This window comes from Octopus sinensis, linkage group LG8 (genome assembly GCF_006345805.1).
Source record: "Octopus sinensis linkage group LG8, ASM634580v1, whole genome shotgun sequence".
Taxonomy (NCBI): Eukaryota; Metazoa; Mollusca; class Cephalopoda; order Octopoda; family Octopodidae; genus Octopus; species Octopus sinensis.
The window spans coordinates 35,256,089-35,281,509 of record NC_043004.1 but is presented as its reverse complement, the minus strand read 5'-3'; the positions used below and the strand labels follow the sequence as shown (position 1 = coordinate 35,281,509).

General features: G+C 37.1%; 1 long non-coding RNA gene across 1 annotated transcript; it reads left to right on the top strand.

The window, feature by feature from the left end:
* The first annotated feature begins 2,171 nt into the window (after positions 1-2,171).
* Positions 2,172-25,421, top strand: LOC118764424. Its single transcript, XR_005000238.1, has 3 exons — positions 2,172-2,182; positions 4,472-4,477; positions 25,281-25,421. It is a non-coding gene; the product is annotated as an uncharacterized LOC118764424 (long non-coding RNA).

The window sequence follows — 25,421 nt, the reverse complement described above, 5'->3', positions numbered from 1 at the left end:
CAAACAAAAACTAATGATGGCATTATTTTTCCAAGTTATTTCTTTGCAAAAGTAAATATTGAAATGAAGATTTTTCCCCCCCATTGAAGCTATCTTTGTCTCTGGTTAAAGTTTCCATGGGTTGACTTTAGTAGCAATGGAAGCACCATTAGATGGGCAACAGTGTTATTTTATCATTGTTTTATGTGTGGGATACCTGTCATTGTTCTGTTCATATAAAGTAAATATCCTGTAAATATGTGTTTCTAATATTCTAAACTACCTAAGCTTGGTCTGCTTTGAGAGGAAAACACAATAAATACTATAGAACGAGAAAGATGCTGAATAAAGTCTGCAATAATAATAATAATAATGATAATAATAATAATAATAATAATAATAATAATAATGATAATGATAATAATAATAATAATGATCATTTGTATAGTCTCAAGAAATAAACTGTAGCTCAATGAACCCGATTAAATACTCTCTTATCTTGCCATCTGTTCTTATTATGATAACTTACCAATTCTAAAGAAACGGGAACAATATCAGACGTGTGTCTTACAAATTGAATATTTTTTTCTTCTTTTAAAACACCCATAATAAAACTGTCACTTATAAATACGTTGATGTGTTAGGAATGCATTATGGGTGACAGCTTTAATTGTAGCTACGTTCCATATAATACCTTTTTCCTTCTCTTGTCATACAATGGACTCAACTTGGAATAATAATAATAATGATAAAGTATATTTTGTAACTTCATTATGAGTTGGTTGCAATTTATTATAATTGTATCAAACTTGGAGTCGACTGAACAAGAATTAAGTGATGACTACCTAATGGTTACAAAGAAAGTTTTGATTTCTTTATTTATGTTTCTGTGTCTTCAAACGTCTGATTTGAGGACAAATAAATATATCGTTTTTGTTTTCTATATCAATGATCTGTCAAATGTATTTCATATCAAACAATTGTGGATAGAAAATTACAGCTTTGACAATAAAAGAAAAAGAAAACAAGAAAGACATTTACTGTACTAAGTAAATGTGTGAGTCTTTAGTCTTTTTAAATTAATCACCTTGACTAATGATTAATCATCAGTCCTTGAGTTGGCCCTAAACTACTTTATGGTGGATACATTTATTGGCTGATCCTTTCAATAAACAGTTTAATACAACTTTATTAACCAATGAAACTGGATACATACTATCAGATACACGTATTTTCTCTTCCTCTCTCTCTCTCTCTCTCTCTCTCTCTCTCTCTCTCTCTCTCTCTCTGTGGATGCACAGTTAAGAGGTTTACTTTTCAACTACATGACTTTAAGTTCAATTCCACTTCACGGCAGCTTGAGTCGGTACCTGCTATCATAAACCTGGGTTTGATAAAAGCCTTATGAATAAAATTTGGTTGATAGAAACCATGTAAAAGAGCATTTATCGTTTTAGGGAGGAGACTTCATTCATTTTATGGTTTAAGGTAGCGAGCTGGCAGAAGCGTTAGCATGCCAGGCAAAAAATACTTAGTGGTATTCATCTGTCTTTACATTCTGAGTTCAAATTCCGCCAAGGTCGACTTTGCCTTTCATCCTTTTGGGGTCAATAAATTAAGTACCAGTTGCATATTGGAGTCAATCTAATCAACTGGTCCCCTCCCTAAAAATTTTGGGCCTTGTGTCTAGAGTAGAAAGGATTTTATGGTTTAACACCCTAAGTCTCTTTAGAAGAACAGACCCTGTTTAAAATCTTGAGTTAAATTATAGGTATGATTTCTCTTTCAAACATCCAGGTTTGGTTTCTAGTCTTATTGGAACTTCTCATTTTTCTTGAACCCTGTCATGGTAAAGAGAAAAAAATCAGCAATTTTCAGAACCCATGATTCTTAGATTCAAATCCTACCTCAAAAATCAAGTAAAGAACTGAAATGGGTAGGTATTTTAGCCAAGGGGAATCCTTTCCTCTGACCTGCTACAAAATGTTGCCACATCTGAATTCAAATTGTACTCAAGCATCTTAAACTGGGAGGATACACTTGACAATGTAGATCACTGGCTAATCCTAGATCTGCTCACATGGAGCTAAACAACAGCCATTAAGTATTTGAAGTAACTATTGATCATGAAGCTTGGAGTTCAACTCCTGATTGAACAAATCTATTAAATGTATTTCGAACTGAAGAGAGCAATAAAATGAAAGTAGATTTAATTAAAATTCAAATCTGCTTTGATCAAAGCTCTGTTTTCTTGCAGCTTATAACTTTCTGTGGTTCTCTTGTTCATCTCGTGGAGATCAAGAAGTCTTATTACGAGACAAAAATTATTATATTGCGTGTGAATTGTTCTGTATTAACTCTTGATTTCAAATTATAACTTGACTAGAGATGAAGAGGTGCAGTTGAACATCATTATCATCATCTAACGTCCATCTTCCATGTTGGCATGGGTTGGACAGTTTGATTGAAGCTGGGAAGGCTGGGGATTGCACCATGCTCCATTGTATGATTTGGCATGGTTTCTACAGCTGGATGCCCTTCCTAATGGCAACCACTTCACAGAGTCTACCGGGTGCTTTTTATGTGTCACTGGCACTGGTTTCTTTTACTTGGTACCAGCATGAGTATGTGGCAATTACACTAGTGTTTGTTACATGGCACCATGACCGAGATCGTATAAATAGATTTAAATGACTCTAGTTGGTTGTTACTACATAATTAGGACAGTACTATTGCTACACACTAAAGCATCCCTGACTGAATCCCCGCCAAAAAAGCTATCTGGTTGATGAGTTAGGAGTCACTCACCAACACACACAAATTTCCAATCAACAGATCTCTTAGAAAATTACTATTTGTAAATCTCATAATGAGAGATATTCAGCAACAGTACTGTGGAGTAAAGATTGTTTGCCAATATATCATGGCAGTCCTGGTTTAGGACGAATGTTGCTGTAATTTAGCCCCAGGAGACATCATCTCCAGCTGGCTATATGTCATGATCTGTGTCCTTATATTTTCAAACAAGGGAATCTAGCACCCCCACTCAGCTCAAAACAACATCTGTGTATCACGATTTCTGGGTTATTTCTCTTCATCAGCTCGGAATAATTGTTTGGCTACAGGTGGCGCTGCCAAATACCCGTTTGAAATATATAGTTTTCAAAGTGACAACTAGTCACTGATCTATAAATTAGAAAATTACTATTTGTAAATCTCATAATGAGAGATATTCAGCAACAGTACTTTGGAGTAAAGGTTGTTTGCCAACATATCATGGCAGTCCTGGTTTAAGATGAATGTTGCTGTAATTTAGCCCCAGAAGACATCCCTTGTTTGAAAATATAAGGACACCCCTCACTCATTGGACAATAAACTTTGCTTGCGAAGACCTATTGAGGCAATTGAAATCAAATCAAATCAAAATCGCTGATGTGGCCGATGGCAGTACTTCCTGATTGGTACTCATACCAGTAGAATGTTAAAAGCACATCCGAGCATGATTTTTGCCAGGGCCACAGATTGGCTCCTGTGCTGGTGGCACATAAAAAGCACCATTCGAGTGTGATTGTTGCCAGCATCTCCTTACTGGCACATGTAAAACAACATTCAAGCATGGTCATTGCCAGTGCCGTCAGACTGGCTCCCGTGCAGATGGCATATAAAAAACACCTTTTGAGCGTGGTCGTTGCCAGAACTGCCTGACTGGTCCTTGTGCCGGTGGCACATAAAAGCACCCACTACACTCTCGGAGAGGTTGGCATTAGGAAGGGCATCCAGCTGTAGAAACTTTGCCAGATCAGATTGAGCTTGGTGCAGTCTTCTTGCTCACCAGTCCTCAGTCAAACTGTCCAACCCATGCCAGCATGGAAAGCGGACATTAAATGACAATGATGATGATGACAGATCATGTCATATAGCCAGCTAGAGATGATGTCTCCTGGGGCTAAATTACAGCAACATTCGTCCTAAACCAGGACTGCCATATTATGTTGGCAAACAATCTTTACTCCAACAGACCTCTTGTCTTGTCATTATTCGACCTCTTCTACAACTACCACAACGGCCTCTACTCCTGACACTGGCTTATTATCCTCATCCAACCTCATCGCTTGCACTTAACTCCCATCCTCTTGCCACCCATTCAGTATTGCTATTCACAATCATTTTCCCCCTCAACATGATCCCTCTGGAATTCCTACCCTGCTTACAATATTCCTGCATTAATTGATGTGAAACTGTTGAAATTTAACATAAATATCACTCCAACTAGTTTGTGTGTGTAATGGTTAAAGGTTTGGTTAATTTTTGTTGGGTGATACTTTCAAACCATCAAGTAAAACCTATTTCTTTACTACCCACAAGAGGCTAAACACAGAGGGGACAAACAAGGACAGACAAAGGGATTAAGCCAATTACATCGACCCCAGTGCGTAACTGGTACTTAATTTATCAACCCCGAAAGGATGAAAGGCATGCTAACGTTTCTGAGGGAAAGGTATGCTAACGTTTCTGAGGGAAATAGATCCCTTGCAGTCATTAAGATAAAGTTCTGATAGGAGAGGCAACCACTGTGTAAAATTAAATAGATCAGGCATTTGGCTTGAGCTGCATCAGGATGTAATTGAGAGATATGTGGATTATACTGATGATGATGATGATTGTTAATGGCTTTTAGGTTGTTGTATAGTAGCAAAGACTCTTCACCAAAACTGGATTATATTAAGAACTTGGTTCAGTTTGTTACAGATATTGAGTTTTGTACATGATTGTGAAACCAGCATGAGGAAGCCGGCAGATAGAGAAAATAAATGTCGAATGAATGTAAATATCTTTGAATACATTATTCTTATTTCACAATCTCTTCACTTGAATTCTTCTCATTAGCTAAACACCATGAAAATATTTTTCATGGCAACCAGAGATCAGTACTTATTTTAGAGTTCACGTGGCTAATATTTTAAATTAAATTTATACAATTTTATATCCATTTTTTCCATATTTAAATGTGTGGTTTGGTTTGTTTGCTAGAATAATTGTTTTTACAGCTGGATGCTTTTCTGCTGTTAACTGTTCAACCATGAAATAAGAACGGCATCCATTGTTTGGTTCAGTCAGGCAAACTGGAGCAAGTCGAGGTGGATATCTTGGTCAAAGATACAACATAATGAAGAACTTCTGAACTTGTTAAGATAGTGTTAATATATTTAATGTCATAAGCAAAGACAATCTAATTGGAAGTACTTATCTGGTGAAAAAAAGACAGCATTCGTTCAGAATCGTTAGCATGCTGGGTGAAATACTTAACAGTATTTTGTTTGCAGTTACATTCTGAGTTCAAATTCCGCCGAGGTTGACTTTGCCTTTCATCCTTTCAGGGTCAATTAAATAAGTAGCAGTTATGCACTGGGGTCGATGTAATCAACTTAATCTCTTTCTCTGTCCTTGTTTGTCTCCTCTATGTTTAGCCTCCTGTGGGCAATAAAGAAACAAATATTATATTGGGTTGGTGCATTATTATTACAGGTTTTTACAACAAATTTTATTCAACCAAAACAACAATATATAACAAAAAACATCTTTAAATGACAGTCTGACCGTCTGCCAAGCAAATGGGAAGCAGTAATTGAAGTAGATGGCGAATATGCTCCAGCCTTCATCAAGTGTCTTGGGGAAATTTTGAACCTGGGTTCTCATTCCTAAGGTATTTTTCGATGTTATTATTATTATTAATCATTATTATTATTATTATTATTATTATTCAGGTTACTGCCTGGAATTGAACTCGGAATCTTGGGGTTAGTAGCCTGTGCTCTTAACCACTACACCAAAGATACTCCCACTGAGTCCAACGTGATGGTGAGTCTAGATGTGATAAGTCTGTTCACCAAAGTCCCAACTGGTGAAGCACTATCGGTGATTCAAGAAAAACTAGTGACAGATACCTATCTAAAAGAATTCACTAGTACACTAATAAGAAACTTGATGGAAATGTTGACCTTCTGTGTAGAAACTACCTACTTCAGTATGGACACTGATATATATTGACAACAAGAGGGTTTAGCTATGGGTTCACCATTATCACCAGTAATAGCCAATATACACATGGAATGCTTTGAGAATTTGGCTTTAGGATCAACACCACTAAAACCAACCCTATGGCTACAATATGCTGATGACACCTTCATACTCTGGCCCCACCAGGAAGATGTCCAAGTGCTGTTAGATCATGTGAACTCAATAAAGCCATCCATATAGTTCACAACAGAAAAGGAAAAAGACAGCTAGCATTCCTGGATGTATTAATAACACGCACCAGGTATGGATTCAGGACATCCGTATACCGCAAGCCGACCTTCACTGGATGATACCTCAACCTCAATGCACACCATCCATACAGTGTAAAGTGAGGGATTGCTTAGCACCTAAAACATCGAGCAATGAATATAAGTAACAATCGTGATACCCACCACGAAGAAATGATCAAGTTCAGTAACAATCTATTAAGCAACAACTACCCCAAAAGCATACTCTCCACTCCAATTATGAAGAAAAGAGAGGATGAAATCGATAAACTGTCCACAGTCTGTCTACCCTCTGTGAAAGGCCTCTCCGAAAAGATACAAAAGATATGTGCCCCATATGACATCAGGACAGTATTCAAAAGTAATTCAACACTTTGCAAATATCTCCTTCGAATAAAACCACCAGTAGAAGAGAATATAACTAAGAACTGTGTGTACTCTATCCCATGCAGCTGTAGTAGGTTATACAAAGGCAAAACATGCCGCCCCCTCAAAATAAGGGTAGAGGAACATCACAAAGCTGTGACACGGGGAGATATTGATAAATCAGGTATAGCTGATCATGTATGGAAAAATGAAGACCACTTCCCCCTGTGGGATGAAGTTAAAATAATAGACAGAGAACACCACAAGAAAATATGAAAATTAAAAGAAGCAGCCCATATGCTAGGACACAACAACCTCCTAAGCAGACCAAGTGTAGATATGAACAGCATATGGAATCGGTATTAAGGAAGGATAGGAGAATATTGGAATTATAAGCCCTAAAATTCACTCTATAATTGCCCACGGGCATCTGGTATAGTGGTTAAGAGCATAGGCTACTAACCCCAAGATTCTGAGTTTGATTCCAGGCAGTGATCTGAACAACAACAACAACAATAATAATAATAATAATAATAATAATGATAGTAATAATAATAATAATGATAATAATAATAATAATATAACAACAACAACAACATCGAAAAATACCTTAGGAATGAGAACCCAGGTTCAAAATTTCACCAAGACACCTGATGAAGGCTGGAGAGTATATCAGCCGAAATGTTGTGTTAACAACAAACAAGATGAGGACAAATATCCGTCAATTGTAAATAAATGTACATAATTTTTTATCTCTTAAACATAGAACTGAATAAGTACCAGTTGAATGCTGGGATTGATATAATCAACTTAAATCCTCCTTGAAATTGCTGGCCTTGTGCCAAAATCTGAAACCCTTATTATTCATTCCTTTGTCAACTGGGGATGGAAAGTAAAATATACTCCTGCGAGATCTGAATTCAAGATTTTGGGAGAGGCAACAAATCTGGAACTTGTCAGCAGAATTAGCTATAGAAGATCTCACAACTCTTATGTGCCAATAATCTACTGGAATATTAGCACCAGGTCAGGCCAATTATTCTAGTTGTGAGCATTCCATCTTATTTTCAGAAAATTCATCCAGCAAGATTAGCCAATGAGCTGTTTTATTTTCAAAATCTATGGATGGGTATAGTTTCAGAAAATTTGACTACCATTTCTGGCATGTTGCACAACCACATAAAGGCTCTTTCATTCTCTTCTACTCTAGGTAAAAGACCCGAAAATTTTGGGGAGGGGGACAGTTCATTAGATCAACCCCAGTATGCAACTGGTACTTAGTTTATCGACACCCAAAGGATGAAAGGCAAAGTCAACCTTGGCAGAATTTGAACTTAGAACGTAACGGCGGACGAAATATCTATTTCTATTTCTTTACTACCCACAAGGGGTTAAACACAGAGAGGACAAGCAAGGACAGACAAACGGATTAAGTCGATTACATCGACCCCAGTGCATAACTGGTACTTAATTTATCGACCCTGAAAGGATGAAAAGCAAAGTCGACCTCGGCAGAATTTGAACTGAGAACGTAACGGCAGATGAAATACGGTTACACATTTCGCCCGGCATGCTAACATTTCTGCCAGCTCGCCACCTTAATAGAACTTCCTTCGTTGGCTTGATGATGATGATGATAATGATGCTGCTGTTGTTGTTGTAGGAGGAGGAGGAGGAGGAAATAATGCTTGCTTTAGCCGTTGAAGTTGAACTTATCCTCCTACAATGAAAGGAATTTGTGAATTTTCAGATATTTCGAGTGGTGTCACTGATCGGTTGTGGGGAATCCTCCAAACCTCCAAATTCGAGTCTAATGGTAAAATGGTAAATGTGGCACAAGCTGAGGAAGTAGAAGTAGTCTGTGACTAACGTAAGAAATCTAAGAATATTCATCAACCCAATCAGGGCCTCAGCTGCCAATTAACAGGAATAGTTTTTAATATCTTTTTCAGATTTATATTAAGATCTTTCTGTTACTAGTTTTACTTTTACTAATTAATATTGAAGAATTATCAGTTGTTTTGGATTTTTGAAATTAATTAGATTGTAACTTCATCAAAGAAATTAATATTCAATTATCTCAAAATGAAAAATCAAAATAAAAGTGCATATATATATATATAACAAAATAATATATAAACATATGCATATATAGATACATATATGTACATACCTACATCTATATGTATATATACATGCATATATGGGTACAGGACACAAAAAACACGTTGGACACAATGAGAAATGAAAACATAAAAACAAAAAACATGGAAACGGACTTTTTTTCAAACAACAAAAAATCAGAGTACAAGACATACAACACAAGGAATATATCCCTTCTTCAGTTGTCCTGTTTTGGCTACTCCGCGTTAGGAAGTTAGAGACAAGACGCAACTTCATTGAAGCAGTCCTTCCCGCAAAGCAAATTAAATAAAATTTGGGATTTTCTATGGAAGGTTAAAAGTGGTAACAAGAACAGGACAGTAAAACAAAACAAGACAGTAAAACCAATACAAATAAAAACAGTAAAAGACAGGACAAGGAGAATAAGAGAGAGAGAGAGAGAGAGAGGGTGTGATGGGTAAAATGTTTTTATTATACTTCTAATTTGTGTGCATGTGCATTGGTTGCTTTTGATTTTGTCAACTACACAGTGTAGTAGGGTCAGTTGGGCACTGTCTGTGAGATACAAAACACAAGGATACAATTCACTCTGCCAAAAATTTGGAAACATGCCATATTGCTCGGTATTCATGGCAGAAGCTCCAATACAAACAATTCAGAGTGCCTGGGTGTCAATCTGAGGATATGTTCCATGAGTGATAAAAATCAAACATCCAGTCAACATCATGGTGTCCAGAGTGATCACTAGTGATGGCGATGTTATGCCTCCATTTGTCTTCCCACGCAGCTTCAGACTCAACATGGAGGCCTACATCAAGTGTCTGGAGGGGGTAGTGCTGCCACAGGTGAAGAGGGTGGCTGCTGGAAGACCCTACATCTGGCAACAGGACTCTACACACAGCCACACAAGCAGGAGAACCCAGTCATGGCTGTCAGACAATTTCTGTGACCCCATCACCCCTAACATCTGGCCACCTAACTCCCCAGACTGCAACCCCCTTGATTATTATGTGTGGAACACAGTTGATCCCCACCCGCGCATAACGTGATGAACTGAAGGCAAGGTTTATGGCATCTTTCACTAAATTAAACAAGGAGTCAGTCCAGAAGCGTTCCAAGAGATTCCAAAGTTGTCTGGAGGCCATGGTTGAATCCAATGAAATGGCGATTTTACTGAATAAATTTACTCTTTAGTATTTCAAGACATTTTAAAGTAATTTTGGTAAATATATCTGTTAAAATGGGATGCCAGTGTTATTTTACATTTTTACGTAATTTAGACGACAATATATTCACCGCACCCTATACATATACATACAAACACACACACACATATATATGTATACACATGCACATATATACATGTGTGTGTGTGTATGCAGGTCTGATATTACAAAAACTAGTGTAGATATAAAAAAAAGATTGTTAGCGTGAAAGGAAGATTGTTAGAGTGAAAGAAAGAAACAAAGGAAGACAGATTGTGAGCAGTAAGGTGGAGAAAATGTCAAAATAAGTAAGACTATTCACATTATTATGTCCGAAGTGTGTATCAATAAATGATTTGGCTTCCAACACTGAAGTAGCCTCAGGCCATAACAGATGTAATAAATCAATGAATGTCATATCACATTGTAAGCACATCAAATATGGTACTGAAGCACAAGTATATGCTTGCTATCTTCAGAAGCATTAGAAATATAATATAATCACACATATATATGTGTGTGTGTGTGTGTGTGTGTTTATGTGTGTACATATGTATATCTATGCATGTGTATGTATAAACGTACATACACGAATAAGTGTATGCCCATATATGCATATATCTGATTATATGTGGATGTGTATTTATGTGTATCTCATAAATGTGGGTGTGTGTACATATGTAGGCATTTAAAATGATTATATGCAAATATATGTGTATAAATGTTATATATGTGTGTGTGTATGTATATATATACATATATGTGTGTGCATATATATGTATGTATATATATATATATAAATATATATATATTTTATATATATATATACATATATATGCATAAACATATATATATATATGCGTGTGCACACACACACATGAATGTATGTATGTATTAGTGACGTCTTTAAGGAAAGAGAATACAGAGAAAAAAGTCTTTTTGATATCTGTTGGAAAGTTCTTCAAATCCAAGACATAAATAGCAGAAACTGTAAAAGAAATGAAAATAGAATTGCTAAAGTTATATTTGATGTCACAATATGAATGTTAAAATTACTTGGGGTTTCCATTGTAATTTAAAAGAAATAAGTTAAGATCCGGAATCCAAGGAAATTAAAAGAAATAATCTGGAAAGTAATATGAACTTGGAACAAGATGTGCATCTGAGTCATTTTGCCTCTCTGTTTCTCAAGAATTCACTTACCATTTTGAAATTCATGATAGAATACTTTGCAAGAAAACATGAATCTGGTTAAAAAACAAAATTTTAGAAAAAAATGGTCTCAGACATGTTTAAATATGAAAGTTTAGAAAGAATTTCTTACACAGTTGAAATCTACTTTATTTTCTTAATTTGTTTTATTTTTGTTGTTGTTGTGATTTTAGTTCCATGAACAATGTTGCATTTTAAACATGGAGCCTGAAGTAAATAGATTTACTGAGATGAGAAGACTTAAATATTGGAACAAAACTAGTAATACAGGAAATGGGAAGAAACCATTGTCATATTTATATTTTTTTGCCAAACCTTTAATGGCATAAAGAAAGTGGAATGGTTACAGACAGACAGTCAATGACTTTCTTTCTATTCCAAAGTCTCCACTACTCCTGATTCTTTTGATAATAAGCAAAAGTCGAAGGTAACTAGTCTCGATATATCCTGCTATCTTTTACTCCCTCATCGATGACTGCTATGGGTTCTTATTCAGTTCAATAAAACCCATCAGTGGACTCTGTTGGTTCATTCAATATAATGATATATGCTGTAGATATATATATATATATATATATATAGGCGGAGGGGAAGCTGTATGGTAAGAAGCTTGCTTCCCAACCTCATGGTTCTGGGTACAGTCCAACTGTGTGGCACATTAAGCAAGTGTCTTTTTCTATAGCCTTGGGCTCACAAAAGCCCTGTGAGTGAATTGTTAGATGGAAAGGAAAAGAGGCCGATCATATATATGTGTGTGTGTGTGTGTGCATGTGTACGCGTCCTTGTGTGTGGGTGTGTGTCCACCAGTGAAGGTGTGTGTGTGGCTCAGTGGTCAGGGTATTCAGCTCAAGATTATAAGGTCATGAGTTCTACTCCCCCATGGCACATTATGTCCTTGAGTAAGACACTTTATTTCACATTGCTCCAGTCCATTCAGCTGGTCAAAATGAGTGGTACCTGTAATTCAAAGGGGCCAACTTTGTCTCATTCTGTGTCGTGCTGAATCTCCCTGAGAGAACTACATCAATGGTATGTGGAGTGCTCAGCCACCTGCATTTTTTTGAGTAAGCTTTTCCTTTCATTAGATCAACTGGATCCCTCATTGTTGTAACCGATGCCAATCTGTCCCCTAACACTGCTTGACAACTGCTGTTGGTGTGTTATGCCCCTGTAACTGAGCAGTTCAACAAAAGAAACCAAAACAAAAGTACTGGGCATTGGTTCATTCCACTAGAAACTCTTCAAAGTGGTGCCCCAGCATGACCACAGTCTAATGACGGAAACAAGTAAATGATAAAAAGATACTTCTATGAGTCTGGTGGACTTACCTTTAGATTGTTACAGATGCAAGACTGTTGCTTCAAATACTTTGCTTCAGCTCTTTGAACAGTCAGATGTCAGTTTACCTGGAAAGAAACAATTAATAAGAAGAGCTGAAATTAATGCATGCAAGATTTCACAGCTCTAGCATCACTCTTTCATAATCAGTGTATAAACTTTTCAGCCCCCCCCCTCCACTTTTGTATTTATGGAGAAATCCCATAAAACCCTGTAATTATCATTCACTCTCACAGCCTCTGCTTCGTGTTCCATCCACTCTTCTGCTATTTCGAATCCATGTACTCAGCTAAATTACCAATGCACAGTTATACTTCTGCTTATGCTCTTTTTGTACAAGCTTACTGCATGCACTTAAGAGGAGGTTGATACTTTTGTCTTCTTTTCCACAGATTCTGCACTTGCTCTTTGAGTTTTAGTAATCTTTACCATTATCATCATTGCCTTAACCCTTTAGTGTTCAGATTATTCTATCAAACATAATGCTAATTGATTCACATTGATTTCAATTAACCATGCATTATCTCATATCTTCAAGATCTTGATGGTGTAATTACCTAATGTAGAATAACATTGTAGGGTAGGTGTGAGAGCCTGGATCTGGTCAGTTTGAACATAAAACAGATTAACTATTTTGGCCGGATATGGCCGGTTTAAATACTAAAGGGTTAATCATCATCATCAGCAGCAGCATGTCATCGTTGTCATCATCATCATCATCAGCATTGCCTTCATCACAATCATTATGGAAATTTATGCCTCCAAATGTTTCACTAAATTGTAGGCCCTTTCTATCTTAATGAAAATTTAAAATTATTGTCTAATGTTGACCATTTTATTGTGGAACTGCCAACGAGCAGAAGGTAATAGTTGTTCTGTTCCATGGCTTCTGTGAAGAGACAGATTTGCTGTTAAAAACTAGGTTGTGGTAAACAATTTCCACAATCATTTTAAAGGAAAAAATAGATTCTATTTCAAAGAGTGTAAGTCTACTTGAGAAAGAAGAGAGGGAAATAGGCAGAGACTGAGGGAAGGGGATGGTACAGTGTCTTGATCCCCATGGTTACTAATGAAAGCACTGTCTCTTTTACAACAATGGTTGCAGCTGTCATACTTATAAAAATCATCATTGATATTACAGTAATAGCTGTACATTACAACAAAATCAAGGGTCTGGTGCTATTAATGATTACAACAACAACAACACAACAACCACTGTCATATGAGAAATGATAAATGATTATTATTGTTGGAAATGTTATTAGTATTCAAATCCTGCAAATAGTGTTTTTGTTTACTATCCAACCAGGTGTCTCAGATAAGAACCAATTAATCACAATGATCAGTTTAGAAGCCCTTTACAAATCTCTAGAATTAGGGTGATTTTGGAACTTATCATCATCATCGTCATCATCATCATCATTATTGTCATTGCCTTTGCACAGCTTCTAACGCTGGAGATGTACTATGGTGTCAGCTGTTGACTACCAGTGAACTAAGTTAACACATCTTATTTTTCAAGGACCTTCCAGAGTATTCGGGCGGTTCCAAGCAGTGCTGTTCTCTGCAAGTGCTCCACCCTTATTGCAGCCCCTATTTGTTCCACATACCTCTCGAGATTTTTGTTCACTGTTTCCAGGGCTCCAACAATTATTGGTACTACTGCTACCTTTTTCATCAACCACAAATGCTTAACTTCCCAAGCTAACCTGTCATATCTCTCGACTTTTCTTTCTTCCTTATCGCATACCTTGTCAGCTGGGCATGCTATATCTGTGATCCAGCATAGTTTGTTTTCTTCCTCAATTAAGACTATGTCTGGCTTCCTATTCTCTATCTCATGGTCGCACTGAATCATAAAATCCCATAGGATCTTTGCATTTCTATTTTTGACAATGCCTTTAGGTTTGTGGTTGTACCAATGTTTTGCTCTGTCAAGTCCATACTTGTTGCAAAGTATCCAATGGACAAGCCTTGCTATATTGTCATGGCCTCTCTTATATTCCTTCTGGGCTAGTGGTGTACATTGACTGGTAATATGCCATACGGTTTCACCGTTTTGTCCACAGATTCTGCTCTTATCACGTTCTGCTGTGTTGTCTATTCTGTATTTTATGTAGTTTGTTTTTAGTGCTTGCTTGCTCTTGGGCAGACACATTAGAGTCTCCATTTCTGGTTTTAAATCACTTTTAGTCATCCACAGCCATCTTTTTTCAACATCCCTATGAAATTGACCATGCATTCTTTTCTTTACCCACCTATTTTTCAGTTTCATTCGTTTTCAATTATCATCATCATTGTCATGAAGGTGAGATGGCAGAGTTGTTTGTGTATTGGACACAATGCTTATTCACATTTGTTCTGGTTCTTTACATTCTCAATTCAAATACTGCCAGGACAATAAAACAGAGAATCAGTCAAGCACGAGGAAGGGGTTTATTTAATCAACTGACCCCTCCCACTAAAACTACTTGTATTGTACCCTAACCTTAGATCCACCAGCTTTCAATAATCTTTCAAGTGTTCAAAACCTTTCTGATGATTTTTCGTGTTCCTAAGAGGCAAACATTCTGTAGAGGCTCTATAAGATATTCATTTGTTTACATCTTTATCGAACCAAAATTTGAAACCATTATTATTATTAATATATGAAAACTCACAGCTTATTTTGCTTGGTATGATGGAAAGTGTCTGCTGTCCACAGCCAGTGGACTAAGGTGACACTTGTTTACTGGTCATACTTCAAGAACCCTGCCAAGATTTCTTGCAGTTCCAAGCAATGCTGATTTTTGTAGGTGTTCTACCTTCACATTTGCACCGATCTTTTTCAGCGATGTTTGTAGTTGAGTGCTGATACTTCCAAGTGAACCAATTACTATTGGTATCATGTCTACTCTCCTCATTGACCTCAACCTTTCTATTTCCCACATCAAATCGTCATAGTTGTTCAGCTTTTCTTCTTCTTTCACATTGATGCTGTTGTCACCAGGACATGCTATACCAATTATCAGGCAAGTTCTCCTCCCCCCCCCCACAACAATGTCTGGTTTCTAGTGCCTGGTCAGGTGACTGCACTGAACCATTGCATCTCACAGGACTTTGCAACCTTCATTCTCAGTGACACCTGCTGCAGTGTATGCTCATACCATGTCTTTGCTATTTGTCAGCAATGATTTTCACAGAGCTCCCAATGGATCATTCTTGCCACATTGTCATGGTGTCTTTTGTATTCCCGTTGTGCCAATTTCGAGCATTCACTACCAATGTACCATACCATTTCACACCTCTCACCACACAATCTGCATTTGTTGTCATTTGTATTGTCTATTCTGTACTTCATAAAGTTAGCCCGTCACACTTGTTCTTGTGCTGCGTGTATGAGAGCTTCTGTCTCTATCTTCAGGTCACTCCTCCTCATCCAGAGCCACTGGTCTTCTGTATCTGTCTTGACATTTGTATCTCTTGCAAACTGACCATACATTTTTTCTCCATCCATGATGTTTCTTTTTTTTTGTGTGTGTTCTTTCCCTCTTTAAGATATTCTTTCTTTGCACCATTATCAATTTTCGTGATACTGGATAGCCCCAGCCCATCCAAAGTACCTTCGATTGCAGATCGACCTGCTGTGCTTACCTTGGATTGTAGGGTGATCTGCTGTGCTTGAGAAGACCTATTGAGTCAAGTACATCAGCATCAAAATAAATATCAAATAGAAATTGTAGTTATGATACCTGTGCCGGCAGCACAAAATAAGCATCATCCGAACGTGGCCAATGCCAGCACCGCCTTGACTGGTTTCTGTGCCGGTGGCATGCAAAAAGCCAATCGTGGCCACTGCCAGCTTCCCCTAGCATGTAAAAAGTACCCACTACGCCCACGGAGTGGTTGGCGTTAAGAAGGGCATCCAGCTGTAGAAACACTGCCAGATCAGACTGGAGCCTGGTGCAGCCTCCTGGCTTCCCAGACCCTGATCAAACCATCCAACCCATGCTAGCATGGAAAGTGGAAGTTAAATGATGATGGATTTCTTCACATGTTTTAACAATGGTTCCAAGACATTTTTTACATACCACACTAAGCTGTTTTCCTCTGCTTCAAAACAGTCCTGGTAACTTATCAAACTTCTCCCACCCTTTCTTCTGGACAAGTACAGCCTATCAGTGTCACTCTTGGGGTGGAAGTCTCCACACACACTCAATATTTTTCTTGTCTTCAAATCCATGTTCATCAGTTCTTTCTTTTGCCAGTTTATGATTCCAGCTCCATACCATAGTGATGCTATCACCCATGTATTAAACTGCTCGGATATTACTCTATCTGGCCAGTTTTTAGTACAACACCAATCTTAGTCTTTGGTTTGACTCAGGCTCGGTCTTGGTAGAATTTATGTGGGTAGCAGGTTACTACATGTAGCCTTAAGTATCCACAAATTTTCAGTAGTCTTTTAAGTGCTTAGAACCCTCCTGATAACCTTTGCTCTCCCTAAGAGATAAACTTTCTGTAGGAGTGCTACAGAGTATTCTATTCCAATCTCCTATTATTAATATTATTATTATTATTATTTAGTGAGAGAACAATGCATGCCATCAAAGTGACACTGGGGTAAAATATATGAAGCCCAGTATACCCATCTGATAAGGATACACCAGGTACATGCATCACAACTATATGCACTTGACATGGTGATCTCATATTAAAAAAAGATAAACAGCACATGACCTTGCAAGTGGGGCACAGTTAAGATTTTCTTCAGGTTGAGTAGCTCATCCTGCTCAAAAGGTCCCCAAATAAGGGCTGTTTAAGGTGAATTATTCCAACTCCAAAGAATCCCTCTCCGACACATGGTTATGATGTTCCCCCAGTACTTCTGCTCATGATCAGAGATGCACATATCGTCAGCCACAAAGGGACATGGTCAACTGGTTAAGATCAAACAACTGACCAGCAAATCTGTAGTATTGAGCAGAACACTTGCTGCAGCTCATCTTTTACACCAAGACAAAATGTGTACATGAGGGCAGGATCATTAGCATGCTTAACAGTATTTTGTCTGCCACAACATTCTGAGTTCAAATTCCACCAAAATTCCAACTTTGCCTTTCATCCTTTTGGGGTTGATAAATTAAGTATCAGTGAAACACTGGGGTCGATGTAATCGACTAGTTCCCTCCCCACCCCAAATTTTAGGCCTTGTGCCTTTAGTAGAGAGAATTATCATCATCATCATCATCATAATCTTCATCATCATCATCATCATCATCGCCGTCATTGTTATTTCATTATCATGTTTCCTTGAAATCTTCTGTAAAACTCATGTTAAAATCTATCATTTATATAAAACACCAACAATGATAACAACAACAATACTGATAAAGAGGATTTGTAAAAGTTGCTCCATCCTATGGATAGAGTTTTGTATCAAACTCCATTAATGTAAGATTGGTTAAGAACAAAGCAAACAAAACAAAAGAAAAGAAAAAATAACCAACAAACTTCCTGTGTGTATTTGGCAAAAATTAATATTTTTATGGGTTTTATTATTGTTATAGTTTTGAGATGTGTTGTTATTGGCCAAGCCAAACTATATCTTTATGCCAATAATAATAGCAACATATCATGAAGTTATTTTTCATGTAACTAATGTTGATATATCAACACAATTTGGAGATGTAATGCTAATAAAATTACGAACAAGACAAACTGTTTCAAGATAATGTTACTTCATAACAATCTCTTGAGGCATAGCACCACCTTCATAAAAATGAATGTTTTTCTATCTTCAGTTGGCAATATGTTGGCATCAGTGTTTGACTACATGTCTTGAAGTATTCGTTTCATCTTTAGGGTTCCTGGATTCTTGTTTTGTTTTCCATGTTTTTTCCAGAGTAAGATGAGCGGTCTCATTTAAACCTTTTTTAGGGTCTCTGTCGCTTGTACAAAAATGCTATCATCACATCAAAAACCTGCTGCAATTGCTTGCTGCAGAAGAAATAGTAATGATGGTATTGCAATTGGTGTAAAACAATGATGATTTTAAAATCTTTCTGATGTTAAAACCATCATCATTCATTGTCCATTCTCCATACTTGTATTGGTTGGGTTGTTTGACAAGAGTCAGCAAGGCCATGGGCCATACCATGTTCCACTGTCTGTTTTGGCATGGTATCTACAGCTGGACACCCTTTTTAACACCAACCACTTTACAGGGTGTATGGCTTTTTAAATGGCACCAATCACCAGTGTATTTTTTGTTTTTCTTATGGCACAAGCACCAGTGATTTTTACGTGACCCCAGCCACAAAAGGGATCACCAAATACCTTGCAAGACAAGAGCCCAGCAGCTGGGGGGTGAGAAGTAGTACTGAGCTGGTTGTTACTTTGTACCTGTTGAGAGATTTAAGATATTGAGGGGATAGATAAAGGTGTCTTGCTGCAGAATAGATACATGGATACTCCACACCATGATATATTCTGTCAAATTCCATCAATTCTTGAGCTCCTCCTTTACAGAACTTTCCTATTTCATTGAGGTAGCAACATCTGTTTTTTTTCTTTAGTAATGTAGAGCATAGAAGATATTATTTTCTACTCTGAGCACAAGGCTCGAAAGTTTTGGGGAGGAGGCCAGTTGATTAGATCAACCCCAGTACGCAACTGGTACTTAATTTATCGACCCTGAAAGGATGAAAGGCAAAGTCGACCGTGGCAGAATTTGAACTTAGAATGTAAAGACAGTCGAAGTACCACTAAGTATTTCACCCAGTGTTCTAACATTTCTGCCAACTTGCCAACTTTATAGCATAGAAGATCTTGTTAAGGTTCTGGATTATTGGTCGATATCTCAATTAATGGCTCATGTCACAATACTGTACATTGTCCCTCACAGCTGCCACAGGAACCCCAAAGTTAGTCTTTATACTTGTCATGATATTGAGCAATACTGGTCATAGATCTGGGGAAATATTTATTGGAATATTACAGCGGCAAGCTGGTAGAATCGTTAGCAACTTTTGATTCTTCTTTACATTCTGAGTTCAAATTCTTTCATCCTTTCATAGGCCAATAGAATAAGTACCAGTTGGATGCTGGGGTCAATTCAATCCACTTATCTGCCCCCCCCACCCGAAATTTCTGACCTTGTAACAAAATTTGAAAACAATATTTATTGGAATATTATGTCAGTCCAACACATGCCAGCTTGGAACATGGACGTTATATGATGATATGTTACTGTTGTTAGTCAGGGAACTGATGTGTTTTATAGTGAGATCACAACAACCATAGTTAAGACAATTATAGAAATAAAAAAGAAATGTAAATGTTTGGAAAAAATCAATAAAAATAAATGCTGCAAATAAAAGTAAAAAACAAAGCATATTCCTATTTTTTACTACCTACAAGGGGCTAAACACAGAGGGGACGAACAAGGACAGACAAACGGATATTAAGTCGACTATATCAACCCCAGTGCATAACTGGTACTTATTTAATTGACCCCGAAGGATGAAAGGCAAAGTCGACCTCGACGGAATTTGAACTCAGAACGCAACAGTAGACGAAATACCGCTAAGCATTTGCCTGGCGTGCTAACGTTTCTGCCAGCTCGCCGCCTTAAAAAAATGGTTTTTGGTCTTTCATCTACATTAACTTTGTATTTAATTGGATTATATTTTTTTTTTCCACAACTGGATTATTTATTGCTGGTGGTGACCAACGACAATGGATTTGTTGGATTTTGAATTTTACCATTAGAAGAATTATAATATTGGTTGCTGAGAGTTTGGTAGAAAACATCTTAAAGTTCAAATTATTATTTAATCCAAGTTAGAATTAATCTAAAGTTACTATTCAACATAGAACATAGAAAAAATAAACCAAAAACCAAAAAAAAAAAAACACAACTGAATAAAGATTTAATCTCCATTAAGTGAGTTTGGAGAGAAGCTGCTGTGTCAATGTCACTCAATTTCAATGAGAGAACAACAGACACAAGAGAAACTCTATGTCAGCTTTGAAAGATCTTAATGGAAATTAACTTATCTCACTGATATTATACTAACATTTGGAGTGCCTTGTAGACCAGGTCATCTCATTCTGCTTGCTACTACTTCTCCTCCTCTCTGCACTGTTCTTGCTCTTTGCTGCTTCATTTATTTATTACTGTTGTTGTTGTTGTTGTTGTGGATTTAACAAATACTCATTTTCCTATATTGTATACAATGATATCAGTAGTTCTTGTCTCATACAGACACAGTTCAATATTAATAACTTTGCACATTTCAAACTCTGTAACCTTTGTAAATTACTCAATTTTCTCAAGTAGTTACAAATCATATTATTACTTTTCTCTGCTAATACTCCAGATGTCTTACATTTCCGTTTTAATGGTTTATTCAGATCCTCCTGCTTAAAACTTCCATTAAAAAACACAACCCCCCCACCCTGCTTTTAAATGCTCATGACAGTTGTTCACCACAAAACTTCTCTCCCACCCCAGGAGCCATGCAAAGATATGAAACAGCCGTCTGCTCATTGTCAGTTCCTGATTCAGAAAAGGAATGATATTCCTTGGCAATTCTGGTGGAAATTTTTTTGATGAACGTAACTTTGTAAAAAATATGTTCATTCAAGTAGTTTTCTGTTTTTGTGGACTCACCTGGGATTGCTGCAAATTTGGTCTCAAACAGGAGGCCTGCTCATTTGGCTTTCAAATACTCATTCAACCTGTTTGCAATATTGGCAAATGGTTGAGACACACAGCAGAGGTTCTAGAGCTGACCAAGCACAAAGCATGAGTGCACAATGTCTTACTAACTTCTATTTAAAGCTCTCAGTTGAGAAGATGTCAGAAGTAACACCAACACCCTAACTGGACTCATAATCTGGTTTTCTGGAGATTTCCGGCAAAATCTACCTGTCATGCAATTCATACACTGCAGCCAAGTTTGCAAAAGTTTAATTTAAATGAAGGTAGTGATCCCTCACACCAGTTGACATTGAATGTGGAGAGGTCAGAATGGCAATAAAATTGTGGAATGATTATGAACACAACTCACGAAATACTGTTGAAAGTTTACCCTGCGTCTTATGAAATGATAAGAAGTCATGAGTGACTCTCTCAATGTGTTATTTTTGTCCCCCCCAAATCAGTTTGTGCAGGTTAATAATGCTTTCATCATTCAACGAGTACCAATCCAATCGAACTGGTATAAGATCTATCTATCTATCTATCTTCCTATCTATCTATCTAGCTAGCTATCTGTCTGTGTGTCTATCTATCTATCTAGCTAGCTAGCTAGCTATCTGTCTGTCTGTCTGTCTATCTATATTATATATAAATATAACATCTCAGTATGAGAAATGAATATCTCCAAGAGAGTTCTTCAGTTCTCTTCAGCCTCATGTCATCCTTCCTTAGAATCTTTAAACTGAAAATAGAGGCACTAGTTATGTTACTAGAAAATTTTCAATGCACCAAAACTCTGCAATGGCACAAAAGACCCTCATAGAATCAGTTTGTGCTAAAGAAGATGTTTGGATTGCATGCATTCTCCTCCTTCTGTCAGATAAACTGTTTCCGTCCAAGCAGTCGGTTTCCAGTGTGATTGTTCTTTTCTGTGACTATCAATGAGACTCAGCAACAGTCTCATGGTCACTGGAGTTGAACTGAAAAGGACATGATTTTTCTTGGTCAGCTCTTGGTTCCATGGCTACATTTTGGGGTCATGCAGATATCTTTTCATCAGAACGCCAACCCAGAGAGCAAGAAATGTCTTGTACCACAGAGTTCTAACTGAATAGAACACATTTCTGTTAGAATTGATTCTGTTTTATGCATTGCATATCAGTTTAGAATACATACACAGCCACCAAATATAGTGGTGTAACAATTGGATATACCAACTTAACATATTAAACACATTCCCGACAACTGGTATGTACATATTAAGCGCTGTAGGGACCTTGAATTTCATTATGCAACAATAATATACTACCAAGTACATTAAAAGCTCATAAGCATATTAATTCCCTACTAGCAATTAATGTGTGCATTCCAATTGCCAGGAATGGGTTTAAAATGTAAATTTGGTCTTTCCAATTGCATTACTCTGCTATATTTACTGGCCGTTTAAGCAGTGTGTTCGTGGGTGGTTAATTGATTGGAAATGGTACTGAAGGAGGAGCAAAAAAACTCTTGAAATACCTATTTTTCTATCTTTGATAGCATTGTTTACATAGATATATTTGCATGCAAAAAGGCGACGAACTGGCTGAAATGTTAGCGCGCCGGGCGAAATGCTTAGCGGTATTTTGTCTGTCATTATGTTCTGAGTTCAAATTCTGCCGATGTCGACTTTGACTTTCATCCTTTCGGGGTCAATAAATAAAGTACCAGTTTCGCACTGGGGTCGATGTAATTGACTTAATCCCTTTGTCTGTCCTTGTTTGTCCCCTCTATGTTTAGCCCCTTGTGGGCAGTAAAGAAATATATATTTGCATACAAAACATGTATATATATATTTAAAGTATATGAAAAGTCAGGATTACGTAATTATCAGTTTCTATGAAAATTTTTAACATGAGTTTTACTTCCAGCTTTGTTTGATCAAGTTATTTTGTCTATGTCTCACTCTTGTTCACTCATGCTTTACTCAAATGTTTAAGATTTACTTAGTGTAATAGAGGTTGGGTTCTGTAACTACGTTTATTATATTGTCAACCCATGGCCTAGTTTAAGATTGAATCTGCTGCTACAAAATAATTGCTTATGTTTGGTATAGAAAAACCAATAATGAGAAATGCTATGATATTTTTAAGGACTGCATTTTGATGTTTGGGCAATGAGAAAGTGCATAAGAATTCTAGCAAAACCATTGCAGGGCCTATTGGAAAGAACGAGGTGGATGAGACAATGGACAGGTTTTGTTAAGCATAGCATGATATTCACTAATTACTCCATAGCAAGATTTACATCTTCATATTGATTTCTGTTCTGGTATTGGTACAAATTCTCCAAATTTGTAGAACAGATCTATAATCAATGGAATCAAATCCTGCCAGATAAAAATAAGAAATAATGGAAGAAGCAAAGTGAAACCCTATGCTATTCGAAGATATAAATAGAAAGTTGTAATTAAATATCGGAAGGACATTTAGTTCAATATTCTATCATTGCTATCAGAATCTGTTGTTTCTGAGAGAGTCTAAAGAATCTATCGCTTATGTTTTAAGTGGTTCTGTTTTTAAGTGGTTTCCATTTTATCAAACAGGGAGACTCAATGGAGAATAACATGCGTTGATAAAAATATTTAAATTAAATCAACCAAAGATGTTATTTTCGCAGATATTGATTCCTAACATTAGCACAAAGCCACAGATTTTAGCGTGTGAGTGTGTGTGTGTGGGTATGTTCTATTACATCGACTCCACTGATATTTTATTGATCCACTCCAAAGGATAAAAGGCAAATCAAAGAGGGATTTGAAGCCAAAATATAACTGACGGACTAAATACTGCAAGGCATTTTGCATTGTGTCTACTAATTTTGCCAATTCCACAAGTTCCAGCTTTCTCTTTTGCTGAATATGGGGGATATAGCTTCAAATGAACATTGTTTTCTATTTGGCAAAGCTGTTTGGTTAAGAATTTACTTTCCTAACAACAAGATTTTGGGTTCAATCCTACTGTGTATATGTGTGTCACCTTGAGCAAGTGTTCTCTGTGCAAACCCTGGCCACATAAAGCCCAAAGCCTCATGTATGGATGTGGAAGACTGAAACTGAAAGAAGCCCCAGAATAATAGGATGGAGAAAATTCAGAGAACTCTTACCTCTGTTGGCAACAAAAAGGTCTCTCTCTCTTTAAGTGAAAGGAAGGTTGTACAATGCATGTATATGAATAGCAATATTATATTTTAGTGAAGCATGGTCCTTGAATGCAGAAGACCTGCAAAAGCTGAAGAGGAATGAAGCTAGGACGCTCTTAAGGATGTGCAATGTCAGTGTACATGTGTATTGAGAGAAAAATTAAGTATAAGAGAAATTTGATGCAGTGTACAAGAGGAAAGACTGAATTGGTTTCATCATGTGATGTGTATGGATGTAGAGAGTTGCATACAGGAGTGCTAGTTGCTTAAAGTGGATAGAACTTGTGGGAGAAGGAGACCCAGGAAGACATGGAACAACGTATTGAAGACTGAGATAATTGGCACCTTGCTGTTCTTCAGAAGACCTGGCCACTCCAGTAGAATTAATACCGGTGCTAGTGCTGCATTAAAAGCACTGGTGCTAGTACCATATAAAAAAACTCCCAGAACACACTAAAGTGGTTGGCGTTAGGGCGGGTATCTAACTATATAAACGATGCCAGAACAGAAAAGGGTGTCTGGTGTGACCCTGGCCTTACCAACTCCAATCAAACTGTCCAACCCATGCCAGCACGGAAAAATGGACGTTAAATGATGATGATGATGATGATGATGAATACATATGTATATAGACATTGATATATATATATATATATAGATAGATAGATAGATAAATGAATAATAGCAAATGGATTGAACGATATTCTTTATTTAAAATCACTACAATTGTTTCAATTTCATTTTTACACTCTTGGTACATTGGTGAGATGATAGTAACATGTATAATCCATCCAAGATATAAGATGCGCTTCCTTAGGTGATTGTTGAAATATATCCTTCATTAGATCATACTGTGAGTTCACTCATACCGTTATTTCACTGGAGTGGTTGGCATTGGGAAGGGCATCCAGCTGTAGAATCTATGCCAGAGCAGACTGGTGCCTGGAGCAGCCACTGGCTTTCCTGACTTCAGTCAAACCGTCCAACCCATACCAGCATAGAAAACAAACATTAAATGATGTTGAT